Genomic DNA, 12,741 nt, shown 5'->3' with positions numbered 1-12,741 from the left:
TACGAATCTCCAGAAATCTCAGCAAATATTTTTTCACCCAAACTGGATGATACTTTCAGGTAATGATCAGTACACTAAGGCGACTTGGTTCCCCAAATTTCATTCTTCTATGTTGAAGCGTTCATTTCCAGTAACAGTTTGAATTTTTAGGTATCACTCTGTTTTCTCCTATATTGATACATGTATTTGGAACTCTAAATCCAACACGGTTTGTGCTAGCTTCTTGAAACTTGACACAGTAAAGTAGTTTCACGTTCTATCTCCATGGTTTGTTTCCTCTTGATGTAGCCCTAAGCACTGACTGGCGAGAAACACTTTCATGGAAAGGGGTTGCCAAGCTTCCAAAAATTACGAATCTCCAGAAATCTCAGCAAATATTTTTTCACCCAAACTGGATGATACTTTCAGGTAATGATCAGTACACTAAGTCGACTTGGTTCCCCAAATTTCATTCTTCTATGTTGAAGCGTTCATTTCCAGTAACAGTTTGAATTTTTAGGTATCACTCTGTTTTCTCCTATATTGATACATGTATTTGGAACTCTAAATCCAACACGGTTTGTGCTAGCTTCTTGAAACTTGACACAGTAAAGTAGTTGCACGTTCTATAACTATGTTCTGTTTCTTCTTGGTGTAGCCCTAAGCCGTGACTGGTGAGAAAGACTTTCATGGAAAGGGATTGCCAACCTTCCAAATATTACGAAACTCCCGAAATCTCAGCAAATATTTTTTCACCCAAACTGGATGATACTTTCAGGTAATGATCAGTACACTAAGGCGACTTGGTTCCCCAAATTTCGTTCTTCTATGTTGAAGCGTTCATTTCCAGTAACAGTTTGAATCTTTAGGTTTCACTGTTTTCTCCTATATTGATACATGTATTTGGAACTCTAAATCCAACACGGTTTGTGCTAGCTTCTTGAAACTTGACACAGTAAAGTAGTTTCACGTTCTATCTCTATGGTTTGTTTCCTCTTGATGTAGCCCTAAGCACTGACTTGCGAGAAACACTTTCATGGAAAGGGGTTGCCAAGCTTCCAAAAATTACGAATCTCCAGAAATCTCAGCAAATATTTTTTCACCCAAACTGGATGATACTTTCAGGTAATGATCAGTACACTATGGCGACTTGGTTCCCCAAATTTCGTTCTTCTATGTTGAAGCGTTCATTTCCAGTAACAGTTTGAATTTTTAGGTTTCACTCTGTTTTCTCCTATATTGATACATGTATTTGGAACTCTAAATCCAACACGGTTTGTGCTAGCTTCTTGAAACTTGACAGAGTAAAGTAGTTTCACGTTCTATCTCTATGTTTTGTTTCCTCTTGATGTAGCCCTAAGCAGTGACTGGCGAGAAACACTTTCATGGAAAGGGGTTGCCCAGCTTCCAAAAATTACGAATCTCCAGAAATCTCAACCAATATTTTTTCACCCAAACTGGATGATACTTTCAGGTAATGATCAGTACACTAAGGCGACTTGGTTCCCCAAATTTCGTTCTTCTATGTTGAAGCGTTCATTTCCAGTAACAGTTTGAATTTTTAGGTTTCACTCTGTTTTCTCCTATATTGATACATGTATTTGGAACTCTAAATCCAACACGGTTTGTGCTAGCTTCTTGAAACTTGACACAGTAAAGTAGTTTCACGTTCTATCTCTATGGTTTGTTTCCTCTTGATGTAGCCCTAAGCACTGACTGGCGAGAAACACTTTCATGGAAAGGGGTTGCCAAGCTTCCAAAAATTACGAATCTCCAGAAATCTCAGCAAATATTTTTTCACCCAAACTGGATGATACTTTCAGGTAATGATCAGTACACTAAGGCGACTTGGTTCCCCAAATTTCGTTCTTCTATGTTGAAGCGTTCATTTCCAGTAACAGTTTGAATTTTTAGGTATCACTGTGTTTTCTCCTATATTGATACATGTATTTGGAACTCTAAATCCAACACGGTTTGTGCTAGCTTCTTGAAACTTGACACAGTAAAGTAGTTTCACGTTCTATCTCCATGGTTTGTTTCCTCTTGATGTAGCCCTAAGTACTGACTCGCGAGAAACACTTTCATGGAAAGGGGTTGCCAAGCTTCCAAAAATTACGAATCTCCAGAAATCTAAGCAAATATTTTTTCACCCAAACTGGATGATACTTTCAGGTAATGATCAGTACACTAAGGCGACTTGGTTCCCCAAATTTCATTCTTCTATGTTGAAGCGTTCATTTCCAGTAACAGTTTGAATTTTTAGGTATCACTCTGTTTTCTCCTATATTGATACATGTATTTGGAACTCTAAATCCAACACGGTTTGTGCTAGCTTCTTGAAACTTGACACAGTAAAGTAGTTTCACGTTCTATCTCCATGGTTTGTTTCCTCTTGATGTAGCCCTAAGAACTGACTGGCGAGAAACACTTTCATGGAAAGGGGTTGCCAAGCTTCCAAAAATTACGAATCTCCAGAAATCTCAGCAAATATTTTTTCACCCAAACTGGATGATACTTTCAGGTAATGATCAGTACACTAAGTCGACTTGGTTCCCCAAATTTCATTCTTCTATGTTGAAGCGTTCATTTCCAGTAACAGTTTGAATTTTTAGGTATCACTCTGTTTTCTCCTATATTGATACATGTATTTGGAACTCTAAATCCAACACGGTTTGTGCTAGCTTCTTGAAACTTGACACAGTAAAGTAGTTTCATGTTCTATCTCCATGGTTTGTTTCCTCTTGATGTAGCCCTAAGCACTGACTGGCGAGAAACACTTTCATGGAAAGGGGTTGCCAAGCTTCCAAAAATTACGAATCTCCAGAAATCTCAGCAAATATTTTTTCACCCAAACTGGATGATACTTTCAGGTAATGATCAGTACACTAAGGCGACTTGGTTCCCCAAATTTCATTCTTCTATGTTGAAGCGTTCATTTCCAGTAACAGTTTGAATTTTTAGGTATCACTCTGTTTTCTCCTATATTGATACATGTATTTGGAACTCTAAATCCAACACGGTTTGTGCTAGCTTCTTGAAACTTGACACAGTAAAGTAGTTTCACGTTCTATCTCCATGGTTTGTTTCCTCTTGATGTAGCGCTAAGCACTGACTGGCGAGAAACACTTTCATGGAAAGGGGTTGCCAAGCTTCCAAAAATTACGAATCTCCAGAAATCTCAGCAAATATTTTTTCACCCAAACTGGATGATACTTTCAGGTAATGATCAGTACACTAAGGCGACTTGGTTCCCCAAATTTCGTTCTTCTATGTTGAAGCGTTCATTTCCAGTAACAGTTTGAAATTTTAGGTTTCACTCTGTTTTCTCCTATATTGATACATGTATTTGGAACTCTAAATCCAACACGGTTTGTGCTAGCTTCTTGAAACTTGACACAGTAAAGTAGTTTCACGTTCTATCTCTATGGTTTGTTTCCTCTTGATGTAGCCCTAAGCACTGACTTGCGAGAAACACTTTCATGGAAAGGGGTTGCCAAGCTTCCAAAAATTACGAATCTCCAGAAATCTCAGCAAATATTTTTTCACCCAAACTGGATGATACGTTCAGGTAATGATCAGTACACTAAGTCGACTTGGTTCCCCAAATTTCGTTCTTCTATGTTGAAGCGTTCATTTCCAGTAACAGTTTGAATTTTTAGGTATCACTCTGTTTTCTCCTATATTGATACATGTATTTGGAACTCTAAATCCAACACGGTTTGTGCTAGCTTCTTGAAACTTGACACAGTAAAATATTTTCACGTTCTATCTCCATGGTTTGTTTCCTCTTGATGTAGCCCTAAGCACTGACTGGCGAGAAACACTTTCATGGAAAGGGGTTGCCAAGCTTCCAAAAATTACGAATATCCAGAAATCTCAGCAAATATTTTTTCACCCAAACTGGATGATACTTTCAGGTAATGATCAGTACACTAAGGCGACTTGTTTCCCCAAATTTCGTTCTTCTATGTTGAAGCGTTCATTTCCAGTAACAGTTTGAATTTTTAGGTATCACTGTGTTTTCTCCTATATTGATACATGTATTTGGAACTCTAAATCCAACACGGTTTGTGCTAGCTTCTTGAAACTTGACACAGTAAAGTAGTTTCACGTTCTATCTCCATGGTTTGTTTCCTCTTGATGTAGCCCTAAGCACTGACTGGCGAGAAACACTTTCATGGAAAGGGGTTGCCAAGCTTCCAAAAATTACGAATCTCCAGAAATCTCAGCAAATATTTTTTCACCCAAACTGGATGATACTTTCAGGTAATGATCAGTACACTAAGTCGACTTGGTTCCCCAAATTTCATTCTTCTATGTTGAAGCGTTCATTTCCAGTAACAGTTTGAATTTTTAGGTATCACTCTGTTTTCTCCTATATTGATACATGTATTTGGAACTCTAAATCCAACACGGTTTGTGCTAGCTTCTTGAATCTTGACACAGTAAAGTAGTTGCACGTTCTATCTCTATGTTCTGTTTCTTCTTGGTGTAGCCCTAAGCCGTGACTGGTGAGAAAGACTTTCATGGAAAGGGGTTGCCAAGCTTCCAAATATTACGAAACTCCCGAAATCTCAGCAAATATTTTTTCACCCAAACTGGATGATACTTTCAGGTAATGATCAGTACACTAAGGCGACTTGGTTCCCCAAATTTCGTTCTTCTATGTTGAAGCGTTCATTTCCAGTAACAGTTTGAAACTTTAGGTTTCACTCTGTTTTCTCCTATATTGATACATGTATTTGGAACTCTAAATCCAACACGGTTTGTGCTAGCTTCTTGAAACTTGACACAGTAAAGTAGTTTCACGTTCTATCTCTATGGTTTGTTTCCTCTTGATGTAGCCCTAAGCACTGACTTGCGAGAAACACTTTCATGGAAAGGGGTTGCCAAGCTTCCAAAAATTACGAATCTCCAGAAATCTCAGCAAATATTTTTTCACCCAAACTGGATGATACTTTCAGGTAATGATCAGTACACTAAGGCGACTTGGTTCCCCAAATTTCGTTCTTCTATGTTGAAGCGTTCATTTCCAGTAACAGTTTGAATTTTTAGGTTTCACTCTGTTTTCTCCTATATTGATACATGTATTTGGAACTCTAAATCCAACACGGTTTGTGCTAGCTTCTTGAAACTTGACAGAGTAAAGTAGTTTCACGTTCTATCTCTATGTTTTGTTTCCTCTTGATGTAGCCCTAAGCAGTGACTGGCGAGAAACATTTTCATGGAAAGGGGTTGCCAAGCTTCCAAAAATTACGAATCTCCAGAAATCTCAACCAATATTTTTTCACCCAAACTGGATGATACTTTCAGGTAATGATCAGTACACTAAGGCGACTTGGTTCCCCAAATTTCGTTCTTCTATGTTGAAGCGTTCATTTCCAGTAACAGTTTGAATTTTTAGGTTTCACTCTGTTTTCTCCTATATTGATACATGTATTTGGAACTCTAAATCCAACACGGTTTGTGCTAGCTTCTTGAAACTTGACACAGTAAAGTAGTTTCACGTTCTATCTCTATGGTTTGTTTCCTCTTGATGTAGCCCTAAGCACTGACTGGCGAGAAACACTTTCATGGAAAGGGGTTGCCAAGCTTCCAAAAATTACGAATCTCCAGAAATCTCAGCAAATATTTTTTCACCCAAACTGGATGATACTTTCAGGTAATGATCAGTACACTAAGGCGACTTGGTTCCCCAAATTTCGTTCTTCTATGTTGAAGCGTTCATTTCCAGTAACAGTTTGAATTTTTAGGTATCACTGTGTTTTCTCCTATATTGATACATGTATTTGGAACTCTAAATCCAACACGGTTTGTGCTAGCTTCTTGAAACTTGACACAGTAAAGTAGTTTCACGTTCTATCTCCATGGTTTGTTTCCTCTTGATGTAGCCCTAAGCACTGACTGGCGAGAAACACTTTCATGGAAAGGGGTTGCCAAGCTTCCAAAAATTACGAATCTCCAGAAATCTCAGCCAATATTTTTTCACCCAAACTGGATGATACTTTCAGGTAATGATCAGTACACTAAGGCGACTTGGTTCCCCAAATTTCATTCTTCTATGTTGAAGCGTTCATTTCCAGTAACAGTTTGAATTTTTAGGTATCACTCTGTTTTCTCCTATATTGATACATGTATTTGGAACTCTAAATCCAACACGGTTTGTGCTAGCTTCTTGAAACTTGACACAGTAAAGTAGTTTCACGTTCTGTCTCCATGGTTTGTTTCCTCTTGATGTAGCCCTAAGCACTGACTGGCGAGAAACACTTTCATGGAAAGGGGTTGCCAAGCTTCCAAAAATTACGAATCTCCAGAAATCTCAGCAAATATTTTTTCACCCAAACTGGATGATACTTTCAGGTAATGATCAGTACACTAAGGCGACTTGGTTCCCCAAATTTCATTCTTCTATGTTGAAGCGTTCATTTCCAGTAACAGTTTGAATTTTTAGGTATCACTCTGTTTTCTCCTATATTGATACATGTATTTGGAACTCTAAATCCAACACGGTTTGTGCTAGCTTCTTGAAACTTGACACAGTAAAGTAGTTTCACGTTCTATCTCCATGGTTTGTTTCCTCTTGATGTAGCCCTAAGCACTGACTGGCGAGAAACACTTTCATGGAAAGGGGTTGCCAAGCTTCCAAAAATTACGAATCTCCAGAAATCTCAGCCAATATTTTTTCACCCAAACTGGATGATACTTTCAGGTAATGATCAGTACACTAAGGCGACTTGGTTCCCCAAATTTCATTCTTCTATGTTGAAGCGTTCATTTCCAGTAACAGTTTGAATTTTTAGGTATCACTCTGTTTTCTCCTATATTGATACATGTATTTGGAACTCTAAATCCAACACGGTTTGTGCTAGCTTCTTGAAACTTGACACAGTAAAGTAGTTTCACGTTCTATCTCTATGTACTGTTTCTTCTTGCTGTAGCCCTAAGCCGTGACTGGTGAGAAAGACTTTCATGGAAAGGGGTTGCCAAGCTTCCAAATATTAAAAAACTCCCGAAATCTCAGCAAATATTTTTTCACCCAAACTGGATGATACTTTCAGGTAATGATCAGTACACTAAGGCGACTTGGTTCCCCAAATTTCGTTCTTCTATGTTGAAGCGTTCATTTCCAGTAACAGTTTGAAATTTTAGGTTTCACTCTGTTTTCTCCTATATTGATACATGTATTTGGAACTCTAAATCCAACACGGTTTGTGCTAGCTTCTTGAAACTTGACACAGTAAAGTAGTTTCACGTTCTATCTCTATGGTTTGTTTCCTCTTGATGTAGCCCTAAGCACTGACTTGCGAGAAACACTTTCATGGAAAGGGGTTGCCAAGCTTCCAAAAATTACGAATCTCCAGAAATCTCAGCAAATATTTTTTCACCCAAACTGGATGATACTTTCAGGTAATGATCAGTACACTAAGGCGACTTGGTTCCCCACATTTCGTTCTTCTATGTTGAAGCGTTCATTTCCAGTAACAGTTTGAATTTTTAGGTTTCACTCTGTTTTCTCCTATATTGATACATGTATTTGGAACTCTAAATCCAACACGGTTTGTGCTAGCTTCTTGAAACTTGACAGAGTAAAGTAGTTTCACGTTCTATCTCTATGGTTTGTTTCCTCTTGATGTAGCCCTAAGCACTGACTGGCGAGAAACACTTTCATGGAAAGGGGTTGCCCAGCTTCCAAAAATTACGAATCTCCAGAAATCTCAACCAATATTTTTTCACCCAAACTGGATGATACTTTCAGGTAATGATCAGTACACTAAGGCGACTTGGTTCCCCAAATTTCGGTCTTCTATGTTGAAGCGTTCATTTCCAGTAACAGTTTGAATTTTTAGGTTTCACTCTGTTTTCTCCTATATTGATACATGTATTCGGAACTCTAAATCCAACACGGTTTGTGCTAGCTTCTTGAAACTTGACACAGTAAAGTAGTTTCACCTTCTATCTCTATGGTTTGTTTCCTCTTGATGTAGCCCTAAGCACTGACTGGCGAGAAACACTTTAATGGAAAGGGGTTGCCAAGCTTCCAAAAATTACGAATCTCCAGAAATCTCAGCAAATATTTTTTCACCCAAACTGGATGATACTTTCAGGTAATGATCAGTACACTAAGGCGACTTGGTTCCCCAAATTTCGTTCTTCTATGTTGAAGCGTTCATTTCCAGTAACAGTTTGAATTTTTAGGTATCACTGTGTTTTCTCCTATATTGATAAATGTATTTGGAACTCTAAATCCAACACGGTTTGTGCTAGCTTCTTGAAACTTGACACAGTAAAGTAGTTTCACGTTCTATCTCCATGGTTTGTTTCCTCTTGATGTAGCCCTAAGCACTGACTGGCGAGAAACACTTTCATGGAAAGGGGTTGCCAAGCTTCCAAAATTACGAATCTCCAGAAATCTCAGCCAATATTTTTTCACCCAAACTGGATGATACTTTCAGGTAATGATCAGTACACTAAGGCGACTTGGTTCCCCAAATTTCATTCTTCTATGTTGAAGCGTTCATTTCCAGTAACAGTTTGAATTTTTAGGTATCACTCTGTTTTCTCCTATATTGATACATGTATTTGGAACTCTAAATCCAACACGGTTTGTGCTAGCTTCTTGAAACTTGACACAGTAAAGTAGTTCCACCTTCTATCTCTATGTTCTGTTTCTTCTTGGTGTAGCCCTAAGCAGTGACTGGTGAGAAAGACTTTCATGGAAAGGGGTTGCCAAGCTTCCAAATATTACGAAACTCCAGAAATCTCAGCAAATATTTTTTCACCCAAACTGGATGATACTTTCAGGTAATGATCAGTACACTAAGGCGACTTGGTTCCCCAAATTTTGTTCTTCTATGTTGAAGCGTTCATTTCCAGTAACAGTTTGAAATTTTAGGTTTCACTCTGTTTTCTCCTATATTGATACCTGTATTTGGAACTCTAAATCCAACACGGTTTGTGCTAGCTTCTTGAAACTTGACACAGTAAAGTAGTTTCACGTTCTATCTCTGTGGTTTGTTTCCTCTTGATGTAGCCCTAAGCACTGACTGGCGAGAAACACTTTCATGGAAAGGGGTTGCCAAGCTTCCAAAAATTACGAATCTCCAGAAATCTCAGCCAATATTTTTTCACCCAAACTGGATGATACTTTCAGGTAATGATCAGTACACTAAGACGACTTGGTTCCCCAAATTTCATTCTTCTATGTTGAAGCGTTCATTTCCAGTAACAGTTTGAATTTTTAGGTATCACTCTGTTTTCTCCTATATTGATACATGTATTCGGAACTCTAAATCCAACACGGTTTGTGCTAGCTTCTTGAAACTTGACACAGTAAAGTAGTTTCACGTTCTATCTCCATGGTTTGTTTCCTCTTGATGTAGCCCTAAGCACTGACTGGCGAGAAACACTTTCATGGAAAGGGGTTGCCAAGCTTCCAAAAATTACGAATCTCCAGAAATCTCAGCAAATATTTTTTCACCCAAACTGGATGATACTTTCAGGTAATGATCAGTACACTAAGGCGACTTGTTTCCCCAAATTTCGTTCTTCTATGTTGAAGCGTTCATTTCCAGTAACAGTTTGAAATTTTAGGTTTCACTCTGTTTTCTCCTATATTGATACATGTATTTGGAACTCTAAATCCAACACGGTTTGTGCTAGCTTCTTGAAACTTGACACAGTAAAGTAGTTTCACGTTCTATCTCTATGGTTTGTTTCCTCTTGATGTAGCCCTAAGCACTGACTTGCGAGAAACACTTTCATGGAAAGGGGTTGCCAAGCTTCCAAAAATTACGAATCTCCAGAAATCTCAGCAAATATTTTTTCACCCAAACTGGATGATACTTTCAGGTAATGATCAGTACACTAAGGCGACTTGGTTCCCCACATTTCGTTCTTCTATGTTGAAGCGTTCATTTCCAGTAACAGTTTGAATTTTTAGGTTTCACTCTGTTTTCTCCTATATTGATACATGTATTTGGAACTCTAAATCCAACACGGTTTGTGCTAGCTTCTTGAAACTTGACACAGTAAAGTAGTTTCACGTTCTATCTCCATGGTTTGTTTCCTCTTGATGTAGCCCTAAGCACTGACTGGCGAGAAACACTTTCATGGAAAGGGGTTGCCAAGCTTCCTAAAATTACGAATCTCCAGAAATCTCAGCAAATATTTTTTCACCCAAACTGGATGATACTTTCAGGTAATGATCAGTACACTAAGGCGACTTGGTTCCCCAAATTTCGTTCTTCTATGTTGAAGCGTTCAATTCCAGTAACAGTTTGAATTTTTACGTATCACTGTGTTTTCTCCTATATTGATACATGTATTTGGAAGTCTAAATCCAACACGGTTTGTGCTAGCTTCTTGAAACTTGACACAGTAAAGTAGTTTCACGTTCTATCTCCATGGTTTGTTTCCTCTTGATGTAGCCCTAAGCACTGACTGGCGAGAAACACTTTCATGGAAAGGCGTTGCCCAGCTTCCAAAAATTACGAATCTCCAGAAATCTCAACCAATATTTTTTCACCCAAACTGGATGATACTTTCAGGTAATGATCAGTACACTAAGGCGACTTGGTTCCCCAAATTTCGTTCTTCTATGTTGAAGCGTTCATTTCCAGTAACAGTTTGAATTTTTAGGTATCACTCTGTTTTCTCCTATATTGATACATGTATTTGGAACTCTAAATCCAACACGGTTGTGCTAGCTTCTTGAAACTTGACACAGTAAAGTAGTTTCACGTTCTATCTCCATGGTTTGTTTCCTCTTGATGTAGCCCTAAGCACTGACTGGCGAGAAACACTTTCATGGAAAGGGGTTGCCAAGCTTCCAAAAATTACGAATCTCCAGAAATCTCAGCAAATATTTTTTCACCCAAACTGGATGATACTTTCAGGTAATGATCAGTACACTAAGGCGACTTGGTTCCCCAAATTTCATTCTTCTATGTTGAAGCGTTCATTTCCAGTAACAGTTTGAATTTTTAGGTATCACTCTGTTTTCTCCTATATTGATACATGTATTTGGAACTCTAAATCCAACACGGTTTGTGCTAGCTTCTTGAAACTTGACACAGTAAAGTAGTTTCACGTTCTATCTCTATGTTCTGTTTCTTCTTGGTGTAGCCCTAAGCCGTGACTGGTGAGAAAGACTTTCATGGAAAGGGGTTGCCAAGCTTCCAAATATTACGAAACTCCCGAAATCTCAGCAAATATTTTTTCACCCAAACTGGATGATACTTTCAGGTAATGATCAGTACACTAAGGCGACTTGGTTCCCCAAATTTCGTTCTTCTATGTTGAAGCGTTCATTTACAGTAACAGTTTGAAATTTTAGGTTTCACTCTGTTTTCTCCTATATTGATACATGTATTTGGAACTCTAAATCCAACACGGTTTGTGCTAGCTTCTTGAAACTTGACACGGTAAAGTAGTTTCACGTTCTATCTCTATGGTTTGTTTCCTCTTGATGTAGCCCTAAGCACTGACTTGCGAGAAACACTTTCATGGAAAGGGGTTGCCAAGCTTCCAAAAATTACGAATATCCAGAAATCTCAGCAAATATTTTTTCACCCAAACTGGATGATACTTTCAGGTAATGATCAGTACACTAAGGCGACTTGGTTTCCCAAATTTCGTTCTTCTATGTTGAAGCGTTCATTTCCAGTAACAGTTTGAATTTTTAGGTATCACTGTGTTTTCTCCTATATTGATACATGTATTTGGAACTCTAAATCCAACACGGTTTGTGCTAGCTTCTTGAAACTTGACACAGTAAAGTAGTTTCACGTTCTATCTCCATGGTTTGTTTCCTCTTGATGTAGCCCTAAGCACTGACTGGCGAGAAACACTTTCATGGAAAGGGGTTGCCAAGCTTCCAAAAATTACGAATCTCCAGAAATCTCAGCAAATATTTTTTCACCCAAACTGGATGATACTTTCAGGTAATGATCAGTACACTAAGGCGACTTGGTTCCCCAAATTTCATTCTTCTATGTTGAAGCGTTCATTTCCAGTAACAGTTTGAATTTTTAGGTATCACTCTGTTTTCTCCTATATTGATACATGTATTTGGAACTCTAAATCCAACACGGTTTGTGCTAGCTTCTTGAAACTTGACAGAGTAAAGTAGTTTCACGTTCTATCTCCATGGTTTGTTTCCTCTTGACGTAGCCCTAAGCACTGACTGGCGAGAAACACTTTCATGGAAAGGGGTTGCCAAGCTTCCAAAAATTACGTATCTCCAGAAATCTCAGCCAATATTTTTTCACCCAAACTGGATGATACTTTCAGGTAATGATCAGTACACTAAGGCGACTTGGTTCCCCAAATTTCATTCTTCTATGTTGAAGCGTTCATTTAGAGGAACAGTTTGAATTTTTAGGTATCACTCTGTTTTCTCCTATATTGATACATGTATTTGGAACGCTAAATCCAACACGGTTTGTGCTAGCTTCTTGAAACTTGACACAGTAAAGTAGTTTCACGTTCTATCTCTATGTTCTGTTTCTTCTTGGTGTAGCCCTAAGCCGTGACTGGTGAGAAAGACTTTCATGGAAAGGGGTTGCCAAGCTTCCAAATATTACGAAACTCCCGAAATCTCAGCAAATATTTTTTCACCCAAACTGGATGATACTTTCAGGTAATGATCAGTACACTAAGGCGACTTGGTTCCCCAAATTTCGTTCTTCTATGTTGAAGCGTTCATTTCCAGTAACAGTTTGAAATTTTAGGTTTCACTCTGTTTTCTCCTATATTGATACA

Source organism: Spermophilus citellus (genome assembly GCF_964194105.1).
Source record: "Spermophilus citellus genome assembly, chromosome: 12".
Classification (NCBI taxonomy): domain Eukaryota; kingdom Metazoa; phylum Chordata; class Mammalia; order Rodentia; family Sciuridae; genus Spermophilus; species Spermophilus citellus.
The sequence above is the reverse complement of the archived record's forward strand: the minus strand, read 5'-3'. Positions refer to the sequence as shown.